The sequence below is a fragment of the Lycorma delicatula genome, chromosome 8 (assembly GCF_047948215.1).
Source record: "Lycorma delicatula isolate Av1 chromosome 8, ASM4794821v1, whole genome shotgun sequence".
Taxonomy (NCBI): Eukaryota; Metazoa; Arthropoda; class Insecta; order Hemiptera; family Fulgoridae; genus Lycorma; species Lycorma delicatula.
The window spans coordinates 67,472,053-67,497,508 of NC_134462.1; the positions used below are offsets into that span (position 1 = coordinate 67,472,053).

General features: G+C 31.8%; 1 protein-coding gene across 2 annotated transcripts in view; it reads left to right on the forward strand.

Annotated features, from left to right (window-relative positions):
• The window catches only part of LOC142329011 (ABC transporter G family member 23-like), a 198,843-nt gene that overhangs the window by 84,399 nt on the left and 88,988 nt on the right, over window positions 1-25,456 (forward strand). For both annotated transcript variants that reach the window (XM_075373254.1, XM_075373253.1), the window contains exon 2: window positions 10,366-10,420. The gene's annotated coding sequence lies outside the window, so the exon portion shown is untranslated. The remainder of the gene's footprint in view (window positions 1-10,365; window positions 10,421-25,456) is intronic.

Genomic DNA, 25,456 nt, shown 5'->3' on the forward strand with positions numbered 1-25,456 from the left:
AATAAATAACCGTTTTTATAATTTCATACCACCAGTTGGATAGTGTGTAAGCAATAGCTGCCGATTGACAATTACGTAAGCCTTTATAGGTCCGTTAGATATCTCTAAATATTAGCGTAACACACTAGGTTGGTTTAGTAGTGAACGCATCTTCGCAAATCAGCTGATTTCGAAGTCAAGAGTTCTAACGTTCAAATCCTAGTAAAGGGAGTTACTTTTACACAGATCTGAATCCTAGATTGTGGATACCGGTGTTCTCTGGTGGTTGGGTTTCAATTAACCACACATCTCAAAAATGGACCTGAGGCTGTACAGGACTATACTTCATTTACACTCATACATATCATCCTCTTTCATCCTCTGAGGTAATACCTGACGGTGATTCCCGGAGGTTAAGCAGATGGAAAAAAAAAGAAAGAGTGGTATTATTAGCGTAATAAAAGAAGTCGTATACTAAAATAAATAATTAATGTGATTATTTACTGACGAAATTACCGTAAATATGGCAATTTATACTGCGAGAGTGTTACAATTTAGAAGTTGGATAATTACATAACTAGTAATATTAAAATGTCTATTTATAACGTTAACAAAACAGAATAAGTAAATACGCGTACAAATGACAGGCTAGTTTTGTAAAAAATTTGATGTAACACAACATGACTTCCTGTACGCCTATTAAATTACAAATACACATTTTTTTGTTAAATGAACTTTACATAAAATGTTATTTCATAAATAACTTTTGATATTTTCATATTCTTTTTTAATGTTTTTATTGAATTATTATTTTTCGTTAAATTTTTTTACAATCAGATATATATCAATATATATCAGATTAATAAATCAATATATTTAAATTAAAAAAAAGGAGATGAAGTCTGATTCGAACCGTTGTGCATTCCCCTTGTAAGATCCAAATATTTCATTAATTAAAATTTCATTTGGCTATAAGTCTGGAACCAATGAAATTAAGTACCACTTTGATATAAAGTTGAAAAGATCTCAATGAGGGTTTATTACTTCAGTTAAGAAAAATCCAAAATCCAATTTTTTTTTTTTTTGGATTTTGGGCTTTTAAGACACTTTTGGTTCAGTCGATTGCGATCAAAAGGGGAGGTGCACAACTAGATGTTATAACAGTCCTAAATCAAAAATTTCAACATCCTACGGCTAGGCTAATCTTTTTTGAGTTATGCGACATACATACGTACATATGTACGGATAGACGTCACGCCAAAACTAGTCAAAAGGGGTTCAGGGATGGTCAAAATGGATATTTCCGTTGAAATCTAAAAACGAAATTTTTCGCCATCAATACTTCCTTTACTTCGTACAAGGAAATAAAAATGAACTCTAGTGCAATTCAGTAGAATTACAGCAGATAATACGACTTGGTTAGACCGTCACAAGAATTTACTTATTCTCACTACGTTGATCATAATTAGGAGTAAAGAAAAAAATATATAAAAAGAAAAAGAAACAATTTTGAAAAAATTACAAGTAAAGGCTACAATAGTAAAATCCGCAATTGCCATAGCGTAAAAAACTAAATTTATTCTTCCAAAAAATATTGTTAAATCACTAACTACAATGTAGACTTATATTTATTCAGTTATGATAAAAAGATAACATGAAAAATAAAATTATAACAAAAAAAGTAGAAACAATGATATTATCTATGGTAATTGAATTCTTGTGTATTTATAATTCCAGGCATACTTAACAGTTTTCAATTACGTGATTGTAATTACAAAAATGAATTTATTTATTAATTATTAACTATTAATTTATTTATTTTTTTTATCTGATTACTCTAGAAATACAGGCGATTGATTAATTTTAATGATCTAGGACATATTTTTATGCATTTAAATTGGCGATCAGATCAAACAACCTATAATTTAGCAAACTGCGCGATGATGATCGGTAGTTACCGTCTCAAAATGTTTTTTTTCTGTTTAACCTCCGGAACTACCGGAAGGTATTACTTCAGAGGATTAATCAGGATGATTAGTATGAATATAAATGAAGTGTAGCCTTGTTCAGTCTCAGCTCGACCAGTCCTGAAATGAGTGGTTAATTGAAACCCAATCACCAACGAAGATGTCGGATCGATGCTTCTACTGCGAGAGCAGTGACTCGGCGGAACCACACCATCTTCCATTGCGCCAGGTGGGCCGAAGATAGAAGGGAGGTCCTTGCGTTGATTAGCAAGGTTATACCTGACAATATCGTAGCAGCTGTGCTGCATGGTACTAGAAATTGGGCCTTGATCACTGGTATTCTGAGAACGAAGGCTTTTGAAGGACTACAGTACGAGAGGGATGGTGGATGAAAAGAGTCTGGAGAGGAATAGGAGTAACTGGGCAAGGCGCAAAAAACCGTAGACCCGATGGGGGTGCCCCTTCGGGTGCCTCCCATTAGAGGCGTGCAAGAAAAAGATTTAGTCCTGGCCGTCCGGGTGGTGCTGCTGGGATCGGCAAGCCGGGCCGGCATAGCTAGACCAATCCGGTGGGTACCCTTCCATAACTACCGACAAAATTCCCACCTTCTGGTTAAATGAAATCTCCCACCTTATCTTCAACGCCTATTACCCATGTCATCTTTAGAATTAACGCATTGCTTTGTTTTGTTCACGTTTTTAAAGTAAAAAAATGTTGTTTTTAACAAGAGTTGTATAAATATTAAAACATTTTCTTTTTCTGTACAACTGAATGTAATTATAATAAATGTCGCTGGTTAATAAATCGATCTCGGCTTGACCTCGGATTAATATTGTAAACCAAATATCTGCGTCATACGTTTTTAACAAATTATAGTCATTTACTACAAAAAAAAACCATAAAACAAGTGGTTTTTACAAAAATTATACATTACTAGTTTTTTTAACACTACCAATACACAAACACACACGGATTGCTATTGCTAGTTTTTTCTTTACATTCTGATTGGCTCTTGAGGCGGAACCAACGCTATCCCACTATTGCAGTAAGATTATCTTATCTGTTTCAGTAACGCATGATCTCTATTTTTAATATTAGGAAACTGGAAAACATTTAATTTTTTTTTAAAACTCAGTTTTTTGTTTGTTTATTTGATGATTTAATTCAACAAAGGAGCTTTGAAGCTTATACTCGTATATGGAAGTAGAATCTTGTAGCGTATGAAAATGCAGTGTCTGACCGAGATGCGAACTTAGGATCCCCAGATGAAAGGGTGAGACGCTACCATTTCGCCATGGAGATCGGATTTACATTTTTACAAAGTTTTAAATATTAATATTATGAATGAAAGAACTTTATTGACCAATTACAGCTTCATTATGGTAGATTAATTTTGCAGCGTATGAAAGTTTCTAAATCTGACCGTATCCGATTCCTGAAATTTCGGATGAAATGTTGAAACGATCTCACTCTGCCAGAGAAGTTGGTGAAGTATTTATATAAATATATTGTCGTTATTATATTTTCCTAATATTATTTTAATTGAATATAAAATAGTAATTTTCATATAAAGTAAATTATTTCGCTACCGGTAGTCTGTTAAGTCAAACGCTAACCTGTTTATGAAGAGAATTAATCATTTTCCCTCTCTTAATTTTTGTTTGTGACAAGATTTCACCATCGCTACCATCTAAAGCCCTTGAAATGAAAAATTAAAAAAAAAAATTCTTCTGGAATTTTACCTTTTTCTTATATTTTTTTTTAAATGTACATTTTTTAAATTAAAATTTTAATTTTTCGTAAAAGGTTGGTTGGTAAATTCATTGATGGATTATAACTTTAAAATCATATTCCTCCACATTATCCAGAAATCAATTCGTTTTTTAACAGCTTTTGTCAGATGACCCCGAAAACTTTTCTTTTTTTTTTTTGTTTAACCTCCTGGTCCACAGTTAAGTATTACGTATTACTTCAGAGGACGAGATGAGTGATTTGTAGCGTGTGTGAAGATGCCATGCCTGACCGGGATTAGAACCCGGGACCTCCGAGTGAAAGGCCAAGATTCTACCACTCGCGCCACAGAGGACGGCCCGAAAATTGTCCGCAGTTTATTTGATTTACGCAGTAATATTGAGGTTTCTGTTCCAGAAATCAATTCCAGAATCAATTGTTTATCTCTTCAACTATAGACTTCTTTACTGTAGAAAAACTTCACTATAATGTATAGTTTTTTTGTTATTTTTTTAATATGACTGTCGCTAGTAATTATTGTTTTTCACTTTTTAATACTGTTAGCAACAACAGAACATCTTTGCTTTTCACATCACTTATGTATTTTAATTGTATTTGTTGTTGAGTTATTGAAAATCAATCAGGTGGCTTTTCAATAAAGTTTAAATTTAAAGTGCCAACATTAAATCTAATACATTTAAGATTATTGTAATAAGCACATGGAATTTTAAAAAAGTTCAACATTTTGTTTAAATTACATTTATTTTACGGTTATATCAAATAATCCTATTGTGATTTAGAAGCATTTTTTTTGGAATCAAATGGAAATCTTTGTGATAAAACAATTTTAAATCTACTTCAGTACAGTTTATTTCCGGTAAAGTTATAAAAATTGCACCTTTATTTTTGAGACAACTTTTTCTGTGAATAAAACTTTAAAACAGAACGTTTTTACAACTTTTATTTTAAAATAAAGTACATTTTGGCCGATCTAAAACTATTGTTTATTTTTTAATCATGGTACAAAATGAATATCAAAATTCAAAGGAGCTATTGTTTCAAGAAATGGCTTTATTGTGAAGTTAACTTAGTATAAGCTAAATGCCGGTGTATTGCCTTTACGGGTAGAAGAGTGCTAGAACCGTTCAATATTTCCATCAACGGTCATGCTATAGAAGAAGCGAATAACATCAAGTACTTAGGAGTTATCCTCCAGAAAAACGGTAGATACACCGAGCACATAGTCAATGTATGCAACAAGGCAGAAAGGATGATAAAAAGTCTAAACATCATTATGTCATCGCAGAATGCCCCTCGGGCCTCAAAGCGCCGTTTACTGGCGACCACCGTCGTGTCTTCGCTTATGTATGCCGTTCCGGCCTGGTGGCGCTCTATCGCCATCAGGCGCAACAAAGAGAGACTGGCGAGGACGCACAGGTATGTGCTCCTAGGTGTTGTGTCCGCATACAGGACAGTGTCCTATGCCGCCCTGTGCGTGTTATCGGGTACACCTCCTATTGACCTAATCGCAAAAAAGAGGGTGGAGAGGGCACAAGGCAAGCCAGAACAAGAGGTCAGGGATGCCGTTTATAATATCTGGCAGGAAAGATGGTCGCAGGAAGCTGTGGGTCGATGGACGAGAACCCTCATCCCCAACATCAAGCCATGGTTGTCGAGAAGATTTGGTGAGGTTGATCATCACCTATCGCAGTTTTTTACAGGACATGGTTCCTTCAGTAACTACCTGCACAAAATAGGCAAGAGAGAAGAGCCAATTTGCAACTACTGCAACGAGATAGATGATGCTGAGCACACCTTTTTTGAGTGCAATAGGTGGGACACACTTAGACATAGAAGGCACTCACAGGTATAACTCCAGAGACAACAATAGACTACATGCTAAGAAGCGAGTCAAACTGGAATAATTTTGCTAGTTTTGTTAGACAAGTTGTTCTACAGAAATACTCCGATGAGAGAAGACAAGGTGTTGGCTAGAATAGGACTGGGTGGACAGCCTTGCTGGTGAGGTCCAGCATGCTGCGGTGTGTTGGCACTGATGAGCCACCAAGGACTCCACGGGTAACAGTCAGGCAACAGCACACTGAATACTGAAGGGACCCGGTACCGCGTCGCGGCGAACTGGGTCTGGCGTGGTGTAATAATGTGGTGTATTAGTATTGCCCTTTTGGGTCCCCAAGGGGGCAATATTGATAAAGAACTCTCAAAAAGAGCTAACCGGTAGGCCGACCTGCCTTGCCGGTATATAGCCGGTAGGTGGGGAGGCCTATTTGAGTTTAAAGACACTCCCCTGGGCGGCGTAATACCAATAAGTCGGTCCGGCCCAGGGGAGCTGAGAGAAAAAAAAAAAAAGAAGCTAAATGTGAATCAAATTAAGTCAATTCGTAAATTCGTATTACTTTTTCGATGAGAAGAGATGACTATCTCCAAGTCTACCTAGACGGCTCTCTGACCGCATAGGTACCTTGGGCTCCACCTTGATTATCGTTTGAGTAACACGTGAGAGAAAAAAGGAAACAGTAAACAAGAGATATAAAAAGCTTTATTTGCTAGGCAGGAGTTTACACTTATCGTTGTCCAACAAACTTTTAATATACAAGGTACTTCTAAAAACATTTGGACATACGCTGAGAGCTATGGGGTACAACGAGGAAGAGTAACATTGAGATTATACGACGATTCCAGAATAAGTTGGCAAGATCCATTGCAGAGACATCGTGGTTCGCACGGAAAGAAGAAATGCACGACTATCTTGAATTACTTCATGTTCGTAAAGAGGTCAAACGGATCGATTCAAATTATAGGCAGCGGTTAGATAATCACGTGAAATTTCTAGCAGTTAATCTCGTAGACAACCGGTAATTACCGGAGGCTAAACAGGAAAATGAAAGAAAGAAATCTCGTAGACAACAGCGAGACTGTCCGGCGACTGAAATGTCTACACGTCTGGACTTTATCTGAGTGACTCAAGTTGGTTCATTACCGTAAATGTGAGAGCATGTTTCTATACCTTGATGAGAAGCCTCTTTCCATTTATCTGTATGAGCTTGTTATATTACTATTTGTTTGTCTTTGTCTATTCTTTAATGATATAATTTTGTTTTTTTGTTTTTCATTAGACCTTTGTAAACTCTTGGACCTGTGTGGTCTTATTCAGTGCGATTACGTTTATATATATGAACTTTATATATGTAGGTATGTACTTTATTTATATCTTTATAGATATATATATGTATATACGGTTTATTGAGGGTGTTCCTTGGAAACCTCTTTGTAATACGATTTACTCGTGTTTCCTTACTTCGAACCGATTGAAAAAAAAAAATTAATGTGTTTTTTCAGAGTTTGGAAACCTTGTTGGCTATAGTTATAATTTATTTTTATTTTGCATTGCATTTATAAGTTTGCTTTTTTACTATAATATTTAATCTTTATTATATCTTCGAATACAGAAATCGCTAAACAATTTTTACAGCATCCCTCGAAAGGCCTCTGAATGTCAAGCTCTTACGGGTATAAGATTCGTTCTAGAAATAATTTTTTAACGGGGTTCATCTCAATTTAAGTTGTATCTATGAAACGAAATTTTATATATAGCATAAATTATACGGCGGTCCTAGTACCTAACATTGTTTTTTACTTGCAATTGTTACAACTATAAATCATCTGCTTAGCTATTATAGCTATCTTAAAAATTAAGATTAAATTCTCCCTAAAATTTCACACGTCATTTTAATCACATCATAAATAAATGTTCATCATTAACTATAATCTTTGTTTAATATTTACCAGTATTTTTTAATCAATAATTTAAACCAAAACTCAACTAAAATCTTCTATAACAGAAATGAGCAAAACTTTTTTTCTGGATTCAGTAATGCAAATCAGTTTTTTATTTACTATATAGCTTCAATGAGTTAGTTTTGTTGTTTTTTCATCCTAGAGAAAATAAATAAAAATATCATGTTAATTTCAACTTATGTTTTTATTTTTATTTACATTACTTGGACGAGTGCGGGAAAACCGGAATAAAAAATAATTTATATTATTAAAGAATTTTTCTACCAATAAAAAACAAATAAATAGTTTTAAATAAAAAAAACTAGACGTTAAAGAAAAAAAAAAAATTCATCAATCCATGTTTTTTTTTAACATATATAGTCGGCATATTGTAAACAGACATTTTATTCAGACGTGTACAGAATTCTAATTACGTAATAAAAATGTTAAAAACAGGTAGATGTGTTACTGTTATTACATAGTAAACAACAGAAATTTCTTTACAAGTTTACGTAAGAAGATCAAAGAAAAACGTGGGAATTCCTTGATCAGAGTAGAGTTAAAAGTTTCAAATCCAATAAAAAAAGTTTATTTTATTAGCCGTAAAAATGATATAGAAATGAAAAATAGTAAAGGTACGAAAAGGAAAGGAAACATTTGAGATTAAATAACATCAAAAAAGAATAAAATAACTATTTTGAATGTGTTGATTATTGTATGTTTAAATAATCATTTAAGTAATGTACATGTTAAATGAACATACAAAAAATTCAGGTTTATTTAATTAGTATTATTTAAATATTCATCAGCAGAATACCACTTTTTTGTCGACCTCCGTGGTTGAGTAAATAGCGTCTCTATTTCGTGCAGTGGTCCCGGGTTGAATCCCGATCAGGCATGTCATCTTTTCATTCGCTACCAATTTCCACCGGGCTAATGACAATAACTGTTGATGCCCGCTCATTCACAAAAAAATTTTAAAAAAGTATTTTACGATTTAAATCCGAATAAATTTGCTATGATTACGATAAAATAACTACTTTATAATGCTTTGTAACTAAATGCTAAAGTAACTAGTTATAATGCTTTGTTTGATAGAGGTATTGCTAATTTTTTTTGAGGGAATTATTATTATTATTTTTTTAACAAATTTAGAGCATTCATAAACAAAAACTCATTGAATAACAATTTATTAAATATCGGTCAACAATATTCATGTTTACAATTGCCAGCCAATCATCCGATAGCTTACTTCTGTATACTGAAAATTTTTCCTGCTTTTGAAGAAGCCTCAAAATATTTTATACTAGCCGGATCATGGACCCTGAGGGCCCAGGCGTACCCCGAAGCTAACTGCGAGGCTTCTCGCGACCTACTCCAGGGCCGCAGAGCTCGGTTCGCTCGCCCGTGTTGCAGGAGTACGGCGCCTTGGATAGTCGGAGAGCTCGCTTCGGTTGTCTACCCAGAGGGTTCCGTTCCCTGCGTCCATGCACTGTTCGTTATCCTCATGATTATGAGAATAATATTGATAAATAACAATTAAAGTATACAGAATTTATAGAAACTTGAAAAAGAAACTAAACTATAAAAGATAGAATAATAGTACCTATCGTAACTAAAGTACAGATACCTTTGACGACGAAAAAATTCATAACTTATTTCTATGGACATATTTCTATAACTTATTGCCATGGAGGCACAAATATAATAATGAAGTACAAGGATTTTTTTTTTGTTTAATGAATATCTTTAATTTAAAACTTCACCCTCTGTGGGGGTGAAAAAATGATTTTTTAAAAATATTTTAACCTTCAAGGGAGCCAGGGCCTTGGTCTATGACCTAAAACCTTCTATACTATAATAAAAATGTATCCTGAAAATTTGAAAGTAATCGATCGGTGGGTTCTTCGAAATAGATCTAAACACCTTCTCAGTTATGTCAAGAAACATGGATAAACATTTGATTTCCATTGTAGTAGTAGTAGTAGTGTAGTTTTTTGTTTATCCCTCACAAAGACCCTCTCCTTTTTTAAATAATAGAATAGAAGAATAGATTTTATTTAACGTAAATTTAATTCTATTATTTTTGTAATATTATTCATTCGATTGATTTGAATCATTCAGTTCAAACTCAGCTTAAACAGTGATAGAGACATACTTCACAGTTCATTAATTCAATCCATTAAAGTTTGTGCTTCGACCGGCAAATTTGCACTGCTTCATATTCGAGATGAAACACATCTAAAAACCTTCTCAGTTATGCTAAGAAACATGGTCAAAATTTGGTTGCGATTCAGCGAGTAATTTTTTGTTTATCCCGAACAAACAAGAGTCTTTATATAATAGTATAGATACTATTTATATAATAGTATCATTTCAGAAGGGAATATGCACAATCATTGTTAAAAGTTTAATAATAAACATTTTTTTATTTCAAATTATTCTTCCTCCGTAAATTTTTTCTGATTTTATTTTTTTGACTCAAAATTATATTATTCAATTTATAGTGGACCGATTTTTACAATTTTTTTCAATATTTGCAGTACACATATAAAAAATTATTTTTTATTTATGCATTTTATCTTGCATTAATGTCCAATTACTATTTCATTTATCTATAATATTTTTATTTTTAATTATTACGGGAGTATTTTTTATGGTGCTAATAATAAAATAATAATTTATTTTTGGTCTGTAACACTACCCGTGAATTGTCTTTCAATTTCGATGGCAGAACAATAACTCTCAATGGCTACAGTATACCAGTGATACTGATAAAGCTAGGTCTTCTAATTAATCATTCTTTAAAGTATAACATAAAAATAGTATTTTTAACGTTATCATGGTAAAATTTTATTAACTAACAAGGTTTGTTTTTTTTTTGTTATAGGTCAGTTAGTGTTTATTAGCCATTAATATATATAACTGCTGTAAATTTGCCGAAGGTAAGTCATATTTAAATTAAATTTATTTTTTAGTTTACTATTAATATACATAATTCTTAAATTTTTGTTTACTACCCAGTTTAAATGGTAATGGAATTTAGTAAAAGTTGGTGTACATTATAGTTTACATGAGACTACGTTAGAAAAAATACTTCTTTTTTTATTATATAAACAAGGTTATTGCCTTGTACTTAACACATCCAACCTGCATGATTTTGTAATAGTGAAAATATTCCACGCAAAGAGCATAAATAATTAAAATAAGGTCGATGTATGAGACATATAATAAATTATAGCATCCACGTTAAGTTCACGGGCAAACATTATTATGCAGTTAAAATTGCTTGTATATATATACATAAATGAATTAAAAGTATTTAAATCTGAATTTCTAAGAATAGCATTGAAAACCAGGGAAAAACTAAAAAGCAAAATTTTACTGTTGTCCTTAATTTAAGAATACATATTTTTAATTTTCAATTAGGAAAAAATGTACGTTTTAAACTAAAAAGATGCTAATTTTTACACTTATAAAATCGTAAAATCACTGCGAATTATTTCATATTTAAGAAATATAATTGCATTCATCCCAAGTATGATAAAGACAGTATGTATTTTAAGCCGATCAAAAAAATATCCTCTCCCATGAACATAATTTTAAGGCTGCGGTTGACTGTTTATGTTCTTATAATAAAAAGCATTCACAAAAACATTTTTAATAAATTTTAACTTCAAACGTATCATTAGATATTGGTCTCTTGTCGTTCAATAATAAAGTTGTTCCTTCATTATTGAAAATATAAATTTTCCAACTGTCCAGTTCCTCTTTCAAACATTTTTATTAAAAATATCGTTTATAAAAAAAAAAAAAAATTGGGATCGATTTCCAAGTAATGATGGACTAAAGGCAATTTCTCTGGTTTTCTAAACTTATAAAGACCCAAATTCTATATTTTTATTATTCTTATTAAAAAATTCCAAGTAAGGTACTTGTTTTATAGTGTTTCGTAAATACTGTTTATTCTTCAATTAATGTTGTTCATTAATTATTTTATCTATTTTTCTTTTTTTTTCTTTTTCATTCATCTTATTTACATTTTTTATGTATTTTTTTTTATTTCCGTAGAAATCTACTTATGATATTATTTAATAACAAAAATGACCATGTAGGTTTAAATTTTAAGTAATAAATTATTTGTAAACTATTGTTTAATCTTTTTTCAGTTTACTTAATTAACTGTAAAGAAGTAACAGTGAAATCTAGCCTGTGTTTATTATAAACAGAGTGTTCAAAAAGTGACGCAACCTTGTGGAAGAGGGACGGCATAGCCGGGCCTGGTGGATCCTACTCGGGGGGGTTTCAGGCGGGCGCAAAGTGAGATCTGACCGGCGGGTCACCACGTCTCGGCCCGTTAGAGTAAAGGACACTCCCCTGGACTGTGTAATACTTAACTGCAGGATCCGGCCCGGGGGAGAAGAAGAAAAAGAGAAAAAAAATCCTTATGGAAGAATATTTGCGTCTTTTGTTGATGGTTTAATTGAGGAAAATTAAGGGAAATGGATAACACAATAAAGCAGAGAATATTCATTGTCTCCAGTACATTAGATGTGCCAGTTATGCCCAGACCCAGAATGCCTTCACAGAAAAGTACGGTGTGGATGTACCAAACAAGTCCTCCATCAAGCGGGTGTGCAACAAGTTCTAAGAGTAAGGGAATGTGGCAGATGCATCCAAAAGTGGTCGACTGAAAGTGTTAACACCAGAAATGTTGATTAACGTGCAAGCTGCATATTCTGTTTGTCCCAAGAAGTCTGTGCGATGCCTATCCGGTCAGTCTCTTCGTCGATAGTGCCCACACGGCATTGCGGAAGTGTTTAAAGATGCATCCGTACAGTATTCGTGTTGTTCACGAGGTTTTACCTGCAGACAATGGTAAAAAATGTAGCTTACTGTCAATGGTTCATATCATCTGTAACACCAGATAGGGAAGAAACTCGATGACTGGTTTTGGTCTAACGAGGCATGGTTTCACCTTGATGGATACATGAGTGCACAGAATTCACGCATTTGGTTTACGGAAAATCCGCATCAGCTGCCCGAGTCTCCTCTGCACGGATAGAAAGTGGGTGTTTGGTGTGCAGTTTTACGAAGATGAATCTTCATAACATTCATGGCACAGGGAACAGTGAGCGCTACATACAGATGGTACAACAATTTGTATAAACTATACCTACAGACCGTTTTAAGTAAACACGATTTCAGCAGGACAATGCTACGGCTCATAAGTCAACAACAGTATGACTTTCTTGGATCAGTGTTTTTATAAACAAGTGATTTCGAAGGGGTTGTGGCCTCCTAAGTCCCCTGATTTATCTCTTCCTAACTTTTTCTTGTGAGGATGCCTTAGGTTGCTGCTTACAAAACTCATCCTCACACCATTCCCGAATGGCAGAGCGAAATTGAACGATATATCGCTGCAATTCCTCAACAAACGTTACAATATTTGTTTAAGAGTATGCAACGTCGTATTCAATTATGTGAATCGCATTTGACTGGACGTCCCCGCAGAGCTGTACGTCTGCGGGGACGTCCAGTCAGATATGTCCAGTCAAATGAACCCCTGATGTTTGACTGTCCTGCTCTGGGGGGGGGGGGGGGCAGAGATCGGGCCAGTCTGGAACTTAGAGGTCAAGGGGAAAATTGGCCACTCACAAGCGGCGAGTCAATGTGGCGAGAGCCGCATTGTCGGAACGTGTGGGAGTTCCTTGATGCGGTTGCTATGTTCAACCGACATCAGTAGTTTACTTAAGGGAAAGACTCCTAACGTACTGCTGTGGGAAGCTAACCTTGAGATATACGGTTGACCACCAGCCAATTAGGGCTCCAAGCACTTTAATATGGTGGACAAGTACTTTCTGGCATTCAGCGACCTAGGCGTGGCAGCGAATTGCTGTTTAGACAAAGTAAATTTTAATTTATGGTTGTCATATATATTTTTAGTATTTGACGGAGTGCGCCTACCTATTTTAGTAAATATATGACAAGTGAGCGGTTGGGACACGTAAGCCGGTGGTGTATGGCAAGGCGCTTAGTCCGCTCACGCTGTTAGGTAAGCTCTAAGAGTTATTTAGGCACTGGTCGCTGAACTGTTTCGAGGCTTAGTAGCCGTTTGTGGCACAGACATTCGGTCTGATGTTTTAGGGCGACCGAATGGGATAGTGGCGGGAGAAATGCCACGCAAACCAATGTTTGTGAATCGTATAATGGAGGCCACTTTCAAGAACTATTGTAACTTGCTCATTTTCCCATAAGGTTGCGTCACTTTTTGATCACCTTAAAATTTTATTTATAAAGTTCATGATTTATTTACATAATTTAAGAGTTCATTTAATAAAAATTATGGTTCCGTTATTCAAAAAATAACATATAAAAGTGAATAATCTGGTAGGGAATAGACGTTTGAAAATAAGACATTTTTGTCTTACAAACTCTAAGATATGATTAATAGACACATTAAGCACTTTTTAATAACTTTATTTATAGGAATAAAATTTTTAATGTTTCTTAAGTTCAGTTGGATCGCCTTTTTTTGCTTTAGAGTTTTATTCTTTAGTATTTTGAAAAAACTAAAATATAAAAATTCTTATCGTATGATGTTTTTTAATTGCTTTTTATTTGTCAATTAACATTCTTTATTTGTTTGTTGGTTTTTATTTTTTGTCACATTTTTACGTATATTTTTTGTAAATATTTTTTTTTTCGTAGTGCCTAATGATGACAATAAAAAACAATCAGAATAAACTTTTTTTTCTAATAGATTTGATTTTAGTTATTATTATTTATAAATAATTTGAACAATAAGAAATTAATGATGAAAATAAATCATAAAATAACCTATTTACTAGAGGGTAAAAATTTTTCCAATTAATGTCGATTCTGTTAACATCGCTGCTTTCCAGAGTGTAACCAACACACTAAATAAAAACTCTATATTTTAAAGATTTCAAACAAGAATTTAAAATAGGATAAAGTTTTTGTAATTATCATATTTTCAGCACTCGGGCAAAGATAGATAGGTACAACAGTTAGTTATTGAATGTTTTAATGATTAGTTTTCGATATGATTTCCAGTCTTCGGTTATCGGATAGATGGATGTACTTGTTATAAGGCTAATATTATTATATTTATATGAGGCCTTGACACCGATGTTTAATCTAAGCTCAACCTATGTTGAATTCTTGTCAGTCTACATATTTAAGGACTATATTAATTGAATTAAATTATCGCTAAAGGGTATGAACTGTTATATCATATGTCATTCACATGTAGTTTTTCAATTGCCACATATTGTTATTAAATAATGAAATAATAGTACAGTAAGACCACCTAACCTTTAAAAAATTATTTTATTCATGTTTTAATGTTATATTTAAGTTGTTGTTATCAGCGACCTTAGCCGTGTTAATAGGCAGGTTACCGCGGTAAATATCAAAATTTAATATTAGACATAATGAAAAAAATGAAGGAATGTACTATTGATATCCTTTCTTTGACCGGTTACAGGAAGGTATCCCTTCGAAAAATCTGGAAGGGTATAAAAATGTCTATGTAGTTTTTATTTGTTTATGTACATCTCATGAAAATGATCTGATAATTGTAAATTAAACATTTTTAATAAATTAAGTCTATAGTTTTACTTAACGTTAATTAATAATATTAACAGTTAAAATGTGGTAATGTTATATATTTAGCCAATTAATGAACGTTAACATCATTAGAGTTATGTAAAAAATATTTATTTTTTACTTTTTTCTTACGATGGCAAAATGTCAAAAGTGCTCGATTAATTTTTTTTCTAAGGGTTTAATATTTGTTTGGTTTTGCTTTAATTTACTATTTTACAAAGCTAACTGTTAAACCGGTAGTTTTGAGATTTAAACTCTTCTTTTTTTTATGAAACTGGCTTCAGCAGTAAAAAAAATAAAACTTAAGTTGAGAGTTTTTAAGGTTTAAGTCCTAGTAAAAGCAGTTACTTTTATACGGATTAGAATAGTAGATCGTGGATACCGGTGTTCTTTGGTGGTTGGGTTTTAATTAGTCTCACGAATGATCGACCTGAGACTATACTTCATTTACATTCAAACACATCATCCTCATTTATCCTTGAAGTAATACCTAGTGGTGGTTTCGGAGGCTAAACAGAAAAAAGAAACGCAAGAATGTAGTAAAAATGTATGCTAGTGAGACTAGATTACTACAAAGTTTTTGTTTTTCAACATTACTTTTAGTTTTAATTATTTATTTAAATAGCTGATAATTACTTAATTTCAGAAAGATTTTCCTATTAATTATGTGACATATAATTTTATTTATTTTTTTTTTTTAAATAATGAAGTTTTATTAAAAATTATTGTAAACTGTATTTGTATTGTTTAGATTAAATAATAATTTCGTATTAAATAAGTGTAGTATACAATTGTATTTTTAATATTAAATAAACACTATTATTTGCAATAATTTTAGTAGATAATGAGGATTCAGACGTAAAATAATGGTATACATTTATTAAAAGCAAATGTATTGAATTTTTTTTTTGATTCCCTTTTCTAGGAATAACGTTAACAAAACAACAGCTACATTTAATCGGTTAAAAATTTCTCATTATCAAGTAATAAACTTTCTGATAAGCTAATGCTTAATAAAGAATTACGTAACATTAGTTTTATTGAAAACATTTGACATTTAAAATTAGAAAAATATTTTGATATATGTATTCACGTATTTTTTTTTGTTGAATTTGTGTAAAGTCAGTCCATTACTACGTAAATACATTTATTTATTTCTATTTTTCTTTCTGTAATAATTAAAATTATTTATTGCTTCTAATAATATTTAATACCTGTTTATCCACTTTTTGTTATATATATTTTTTTGATGTTGTTTTACTTTAGCCCTACAGAGGTCAGTTTTGAAGGTTTATTCGTTTATTTTGTCATTTTGTACGACTGGCACAACATAAATGTTTATTGAACTAATAAACTATTTATTTTGGGTATATAACATTATTATTTAATATTTATTTTACAGCTAACCGCAGGTATTATAATATATAATTTTAATGCACATTAATTTTTACAGCATTTTATATATTTAAAAAAAATAATAAATAAAAAACAAAAAACCAGTTATAGGCGAATTATAATAGCATTTAAGCATCCCTGACTCCTGTTAATTGCGCAGAAGATTAGATGCTATAATTTTTCAGTTATTTTCTTTTACCTACAAACAACATAAAAATAAATTATCTCTAACTTTAATGCAGGTAAAATAAAAAAAAAATTGTTATAAGTAGCATAAATGGTTATTGTAAAATAATTATACTTGAGTAAAAACAGAGAACATTTATGTAATGTAAATTACAGAATTACAGCTTTAGGCTTTTTTTTTTCCTGTTTAGCCTCCGGGACTCTCCGTGATATTACTTCAGAGAATGAAAGAGGATGATATGTATGAGTGTAAGTAAAGTGTAGTCTTCTAGAGATGCAGGTGTCGACCATTTCTGAGATGTGTTGTTAATTGAAACCTAACCACCAAAGAACACCACTATCCATGACACAGTATTCAAATCCGTATAAAAGTAAAACAGTCTTTACTAGGATTTGAACGTTGGAACTCTCGACTTTGAAATCAGTTGATTTGTAAAGAAGCGTTCACCACTACATCAACCCGATGGGTACAGCTTTACGCTTAAGAAACTGAACTGACATGGCCATAAAATTTAGAACTATAATTCAAAGCTACAGTTCCTTCATAAAGCGCAGAATAAAGATGGAAATAACGTGAATAGACTAATAAAAATATATGTAGAGTAATTCTAAATTGCGCGGGCCAATATTTCAAAAGTTGATTTTGGAAATTAATATAAAAAAATAATAGAAAATATCAATAAATTGATATAATTGATCTATACATATGTCCAGAAATGGTTTGTTTTCCAGTTAAGGCTAGCGAAATATTTCGCATCGATTTTTGTTTCAAAAGTAAAAATAAAGCCGTATTAAAGTTCTTGGGACCCAAATTAAAAGAAAATTTCGGTGGTTTCTTCTTTCTGAACTCGCCAATTATTACAGAAAATTATAGCAGACGATAAAATTCAACTGACCAGTTAGTAGATTTGTTAAGAAATTATCATTTACAAATCTGACGTAGAATTAGATTATAATATCAAACCAATCTACGTTCAGAATCTAGAGAATGAATATATCTCGATTTAATTTTTTTTAAATTCTAATACCATATAAAAAAAAATTAGTAAGGAACTGATACAAATAACAAATATATTTTTTCCGTAATTAATTAAATGGAAAATGGAAAAAACTATTTCACAATAGGCCTATAGGTAATTCCGACCCTTTCTTTTTTTTTCCTGTTTAGCCTCCGGTAATTACCTTTCAGATAATACTTCAGAGGATGAATGAGGATGATATGTATGAGTGTAAATGAAGTATAGTCTAATACAGACTCAGTTCGACCATTCCTGAGATATGTGTTAATTGAAACCCAACCGCCAAAGAACACCGGTATCCACGATTTAGTATTCAAATCCGTGTAAAAATAGCTGACTTTACTAGGACTTGAACGCTAGAACTTTCGACTTCCAAATCAGCTTATTTGGGAAGACGCGTTCGCCACTAGACCAACCCGGTGCGTTAAGTAATTTCGATCCGGTCAGATCTATGCGTACGTACCGTTTTTCTAAACTCAAATGGAAAAATTAAACATCTATTTATAGAAACTGAAATTTATGATAGATCGAAACCGATCAATGGTATTTTAAAGAATACTGTTCGTTATATCCGAGACTATAATCACCCAACCAATGTTCGGAACCGAGAGACGAGATCTAGTTTTATTCTTCTCTTTTACTCCATTATTTAAGAGACTTAAAAATCATTATTATAGTAGGAAAATTACAAAAATATAAAAATATTGGATAGTTATGATATACCAGATTCATTAGTTCATTTCAAATTCGTACCACGCAAATACCTGCATCATATTATATATATACCAAAACTATAGTGATAAATAATTAGCGATTTGCTACAGTCGCCCACTTCTAAAATAAAAATTAAAAAGTTTCACAGAAAATTGTTGGCTACATTAAATTCTGTCCATAAATAGAATGAAATTATCATCCATATATTTAACAACATATCAGATAAATATTAATATTTAACAGACCAATCGTTATATGAACTCAGAATACATATCTAACATAATCTTAGATTTTTTTTTCTTAATTCGTTTTTCAAAATCAAAATGAAAACATCAGTTTGGTTCGTAAAATCTTACAATTAACAAATCATTTATAAAACTTTTTTCTGGTAGTTTAAAAGAAAATTAAAAGGGCAAATTTTTGTGATATGTAAAACTGCGACCTTATAATAGCTAGGCATAAAATTATATCTTAACTTGCAACAGTAAAGCTTGTATTTCTGAAAAAAAAAAAAAATTCTTTATGAAAAATCACTAAATAATTTCACTTAAAACTAAATTCTTCCAATAAATTGTTCGTAGTTCTAATTATTGACAAGTAGCCAGTTTAAACAGGTTCAAGAATACAAACCTGTTCAAGGTTGATGCTAGCTAAGCAGAGAGCGATCATATACAAAAGTCAACGTATTTCGAATTAATTTTTTTTTTTTTTTCATTTTTTATTAAAATATTAAATCTGCAAGTAAAAGTCGACAAGAAAAAATGTAGACATTTCATCCAAACAGTTTTAAAAATATGAATACTATAATAAAATTCAACTGACCAATCAAATTTCAAGTTATCGTTCTTGTTTGACAGTAATATGAGATTTTCTTACCAGCCGAGCGGTGACTGGATCAGAGGTAGTTTTATTTTGGTTTTAGATTTCTTTTTTTTTGCTACTTATTCTGATGTTAAATTTTTCAAAGAAACATTATTTTGTTAAGGTAACTAAACAAAATGCAATAAATAAGGTGTAGTTTTGAAAAAGATTTTAATAATAACCTAAAGACTAAAATCTGTTTAGAACTTACTTTTCATCCGGATGTCAAATGTACATCTAAACATTCTCTATGAATTAAAACAAGGAGAAAGTTTTTCATTTTTCGCCTAGTTGTGTAGGCGAATAATGAGAAGTTATTTCATGATGTAAAAAGTACTCATCTCACGGCCATCAGTATAGAATTTAATAAATTTTAATATTGTAATACCTAAATATCGTTTCTGCAATAAAGGCTATGATAAAATTCAACTGATCAATAGAATTTTAAGATGTTATTAAACATCTTTGTTTTTAGATAGAACCTACCAATCGACCAATGTGCGTTCAAAATCGAGAGACTAGGTATTTCATTTTATCCCACCGGGATGGTCTAGTGGTGAACGCGTCTTCCTAAATCAGCTGATTTGGAAGTCGAGAGTTCCAGCGTTCAAGTCCTAGTAAAACCAGATATTTTTACACGGATTTGAATACTAGATCGTGGATACCGGTGTTCTTTGGTGGTTGGGTTTCAATTAACCACACATCTCAGTAATGGTCGAACTGAGACTGTACAAGACTATACTTCATTTACACTCGCACATATCATCCTTATTCATCCTCTGAAGTTAATACCTCAACGGTAATTCCTGGAGGCTAAACAGAAAAAAGAAAAAGGTATTTTATTTAACCCCCCGGATTGGTCTACTGGTAAACGCGTCTTCGTAAATCAGCTGATTTCGAAGTCGAGAGTTCCAACGTTCAAATCCTAGTAAAGGCAGTTACTTATATACGGATTTGAATACTATCGTGGATACCGGGGTTCTTTGGTGGTTGGGTTTCAATTAACCACACATCTCAGAAATGGTCAAACTGAGACTGTACAAGCCTACACTTCACTCTCACTCATACGTATCATCCTCTGAAGTAATACTTGACGGTAATTCCCGGAGATTAAACAGAAAAAAGTTATTTAGTTAATTATTCTTTCTTCGTTTTTGATTTCGCTGGCAAATCGTTAAGATTACATTATTTTGATTCCTAAAACGATACAATGCAAAGCGTTATACAAGGGATATCTCTAAAGTAATGACCGCAGGGAAATTTCGTTCATAACCACGCTAGTAATGTACACATTTCATTATGGTCTGTAAGTTGTCGTGTTGTAGAATCTGTGATTACGTGTGTTATTACGTTATAAAATGAGTAGGAAATCGATGTTGCCGCCGACTGTGAAATACGTGGAGTCATACGTTTTTTTTAATCATAAAAACGTTAAGCCGGCTGAAATTCATAGGCAGTTGGTTGCTGTGTACGCTGATAATATAATAAATGAAAGAAATGTCCGAAAATGGTGTAAAAGTATTAGAAATAATTTATGTGCACGATGAAAAACGTTCGAGGAGGCCCTCAATAATCACCGAGGACTTGTTGAAACGCGTCGATGATGAAATCAGAAAAGATCGTCGCTCAACGATTTTCGACCTGGCCCTTCTTTTTCCTGATGTTTCAAGAACTGTTATTGATCGCATTGTTCAACACCATTTAGGCTTCAGAAATGTTTGTGCCCGTTGGGTGCCGCATGTCTTAACGGAAAGTCACAAAAAAATACCGAATGGGATCTGCTTTGGAATTTTGGATGCACTACACAGAAAAAGGTGACGAGTTCCTTAATTCAATCGTTGCCGACGATGAAACATGGATTTCGTATTATATGACAGAGAGAAAACGGCAGTCAAGTGAATGACGTCATCCTCAATCACCAACCAGACCAACAAAGGTCAAGCCACAGCCGTTTCGACGCAAACTGATGGCCACAGTCTTTTGGGATCGGTTTGGCATACTGGTGATTGATTTCATTCCATCTGAAACGACTATAAACGCAGAAACCTACCGAAAAACTCTATGTAAGTTACGGCGCGCCGTTCAAAATCGGCGACGTGAGTGGCTGACCGACGGCGTCATCCTGCTGCATGATAATGCACGTCCACATGTTGCGGGTCCGATACGTGATTTACTGAGAACATTTTGAAGGTAAATTTATGATCGCTCACTTCATAGTCCCCACTTTACCATTTTTTCTTGGATATTGAAAGAATTTTTGAGTGATAAGCAATTCGCGTGCGACGAGAAATTAAAAAATGCCGTTTATCAGTGGCTAAATTGACTGGCGGCAGAAGAATACGACGGGGTATATTGAAGCTGGTGTATCGCTACGATAAATGCCCTAATTTATGTGGCGATTATATAGAGTAGTAGTTTAAGTATAAGGTAGTTTAAGAGAAATAAAAAAATATGTGCAAAGTTTTCAGAATAAATATTTTACAATGAAACGGTGTCTACCTTAGAGACAACCTCTCGTAAAACTTTTTATATTTTTCTCAATAATTATTAAGAAAATTTAAATTATCTTGTGCAAAAATTTTAATACTTGGGGCTATATTTTATATCTTAATGGAGTTGTGTTAAAAAAAAAATCTTAAATAATTGATGAAAATAGTAATGTATGAAAGATTTCAACTCACCATATAATTTATTATATAACTTCTGTTCATAATTTGGGCGTAGAAATTACGCTAACCAGCCAACCGTCACTCGGAATTGAGAGATTACATATCACAATTTAAATTACTTTTCATTTTATATTACAATGTCAGATTTATTTGAAATGTTTATTTTATCTTGGAACGTGATAAAATCAAGCGAGTAGAGGAAGTTTTAGAAATAATTTAGTAAAAAATACAAGTTTTTCATGATTTTGATTAACTTTAATTAATTTTAGAAAATTTTGATTAATTATAGAGAATTTTATACCTTTACCAACGTAAAATAATGTCAATTTTTTTCTACCAAGTTTGAGGAAAATGATACCCTATGATTAATTTCTATAGAAAGATAAAAATTTAAACTCATAATTTGTTTCAGAAATAAGATACGATTAAAACTTCAGCACGAAGCAAAAGTTAATTGGAAAATTTACCTTCATTTGCACAAATAATATAACTGTGAAAAAAGTATGATAAAAACAATTCTTTAGTTGTTACCCATCAAATATTATGTTGGTTTAACTTTGACATATCAGATTTAGTAGCACCCACTCGGGACCTACTATCCGGTGCCGGCATTCGGCGAACGTGATAAATGAAATCACAGCAAATACCATAGTAAGAAAATAGATGAGCCCATTTTGTATTTTACTGAATATTTAACTGAAAAATAGTAATCTTTACTATGGCATCTGATAGAAGTAATGTTAGTGTTAATCAATTTTTATCGGATAAAAAGTTACATATTTTTAAATGGAAATGTAAGTTAGTATATACCGCAACACGATCACAAACTTAACCGATGTAATTTAATATTTTCGGTTTCATTTTTAGTAATTTTCTTAAATAATGTTTTACATACGCTGTTTATAACTAAAAAAAAAAAAAAAGAAAAAACATGAAACGAAGCCCTCACTAGATTTTGCAACCATTTACTGTTTTAACTCTAGATTAATCTTCCATCGAAGAAAGTTGCTAAAGCAGCTGATTGGCTGCTGTTTTTTGGTTTTCTTTTATCTCAGAATGACCGCGCGCCAAATTTTTTCTTTATCTATAACGTGCGTTTAAAAATCGTATTTTAATAACAAACATTTTTATTAAATATTTAGCAATAAAACTATTTAAGAACAATTTTGTTTCTTCTGTAGACGAATTTTTTATTGCGCTGTCAATCTTGTGTTTGGCCGTTATTAGGCCAAGACTCATAATGTATTATTTATGCTATTTATTATTATATCATTTTTTCTACTGGTAGATATACTGCTTTATAATGAGTCCCTTGCCAAATCTCTCCTCGATCTCGAGTTCATATTTAACTACAATAAGAATTATGTTCTTTATTGTATAATCAGTTACCTAACAAAATTGATACCCTTTCTATTCTTTGATAATCGTTTCTCAAAATATTTATTATTGCCTCAATTATTGTTTTAAATCACTGTTTATCTTTCTTCGTAGTTATCACCCAGCCCATTTTCTTCACATCAAAAATAATTAAAATTAAGTACAGCATACCGAGGCTCATTTATTTATTTTCTTAAAACAAAATTGTGTTGCGGATTTTTTTTTCTTTACTTCACCTAATAGTTCTTCATCTTGTATTTTATTAACGGATTGTACTTTTTTAATATTTTTTATTATGCCGTTTTTATAAATCACTTCTATAATTTACTGGTTAGGCCTGTATGTATTTTTTTTTTATAATATAATTCACTGCGTTAACGAAATAAACTAAATTCAAGTATTTAATGATTTTATAAGTACGAGTAGTTTACGTAACACTTACGTTTGTGTTACTGTTGAACTTATGTGTTTAGTGCGTAATGTAACAATATTCTCTATAATTTCCTACTACTTAAATTCAATTAAAAATGATAAAGTGCTAAATTGTTTAAATGTTGTTTATATCCTGGGTGTTTTTTTGAAAACGCAACCCAAGCAAAATACTTTTTAGAAAAGTTAATACAATAATTTTGGATGAAGAGGGACTACCTATTGTTGTTATTTTAATAATCAGCTGATATAATTTTCTATTTATTTTTATCGAACAGTTAGTTATTTTTGGTTATCTGTGTTTTTACTTCCTTGTACAAAGTAAAGGAAATATTGTGATAGCGAAAAATTTCGGTTTTCAGATTTCAACGAAAATATCCATTTTTTTCATTCCTGAATCCATTTTGATTAGTTTTGGAGTGACGTCTGTACGTATGTATGTACATATTCAAAAATGATTAGCCGTAGTTTGTTGAAATTTTGGTTTTAGAATTGTTGTAACATCTAACTAGATGTTACAACAATTCTAAAACCAAAATTGTGCACCTCCACTTTTGATTGCAATCGACTGAACCAAAAGTGTCCAAAAAGTTCAAAATCCAAATTCTTTTGAATTTTGGTGTTTTTCTTAACTGCAATAATAAGCCCTCATTGAGATTTTTTCAACGATATATCGTAAGTCATACTTATTTTCATTGATTCCAGAGTTATAGTGAAATAAAATTTTAATTAATGAAATATTTGGATCGTTCAAGGGATGGCACATCGATTCGAATCAAACTTCATCTCCTTTTTTTTAATTTAAATATACTGATTTAATAATTATTAACCCTCTCTTAATTTTTTATTCTTCCCTTAATTCTTAACATTTTCTTCTCCTTCATATTCATCTTCTTGTCGATTTTTTGAAATATATTTCTTCATTTTATCTTTCTTTTTCCTGTATGATTGTTCTTTTTCATTTTTGATTATTCACCAAATAATCCAATAATAAAAATTCACCGTAAGGTCGAAATTAACATTTGTAACCAGTATATAGGAATTCACTAAACGGAATAGTTTAATTATTATTAACTTTTATTTATACGGCACACAAAAAATCTAAAAGTTTTTTTAATCAGCAACTGACGAAGATACGAATAATACTGATCTACTAATACGAGTAATAAAGGGACTTTTACTCTATCTTAATATTTCATGTAAAATAGTTGAATTAATATTGTATAAATATTTGATGTTAATAAAAACTAATATTTCAGCAATTGTATCTACTGTCCACTTTATTAAAGAATTGGAGGATCGTATCTCATATTCAAATAAAATCAGTTTAAATGAAGTGCAGAAAAAATGTTTATATGTAATTTAATAGGCGTACAAGGAAGTCATGTGGTGACTACATCAAATTTTTTATTAAGAAAGAATGGTTTTGGAAACGGAAGAAAGAATTTTTATTGTGGAAAATTATTTAATAACTAAATTTCTTGTGTCATGCCAAGAAATTTTCCAGTTACAGTTATCGGGTAAGAATCTACCAAAAAAATCTTCAATTCATCGTTTGATAAAGAAATATAGAGGGACTGGTTCTGTTTGCAATCAGAGACAATAGATATTCAGTACTTAATGACGAAACATTGGAAGATGTTTGGGTAAGTTTATTAAACTCTTCTAACATATCATTACGAAAACTTGCGCAAAAAAA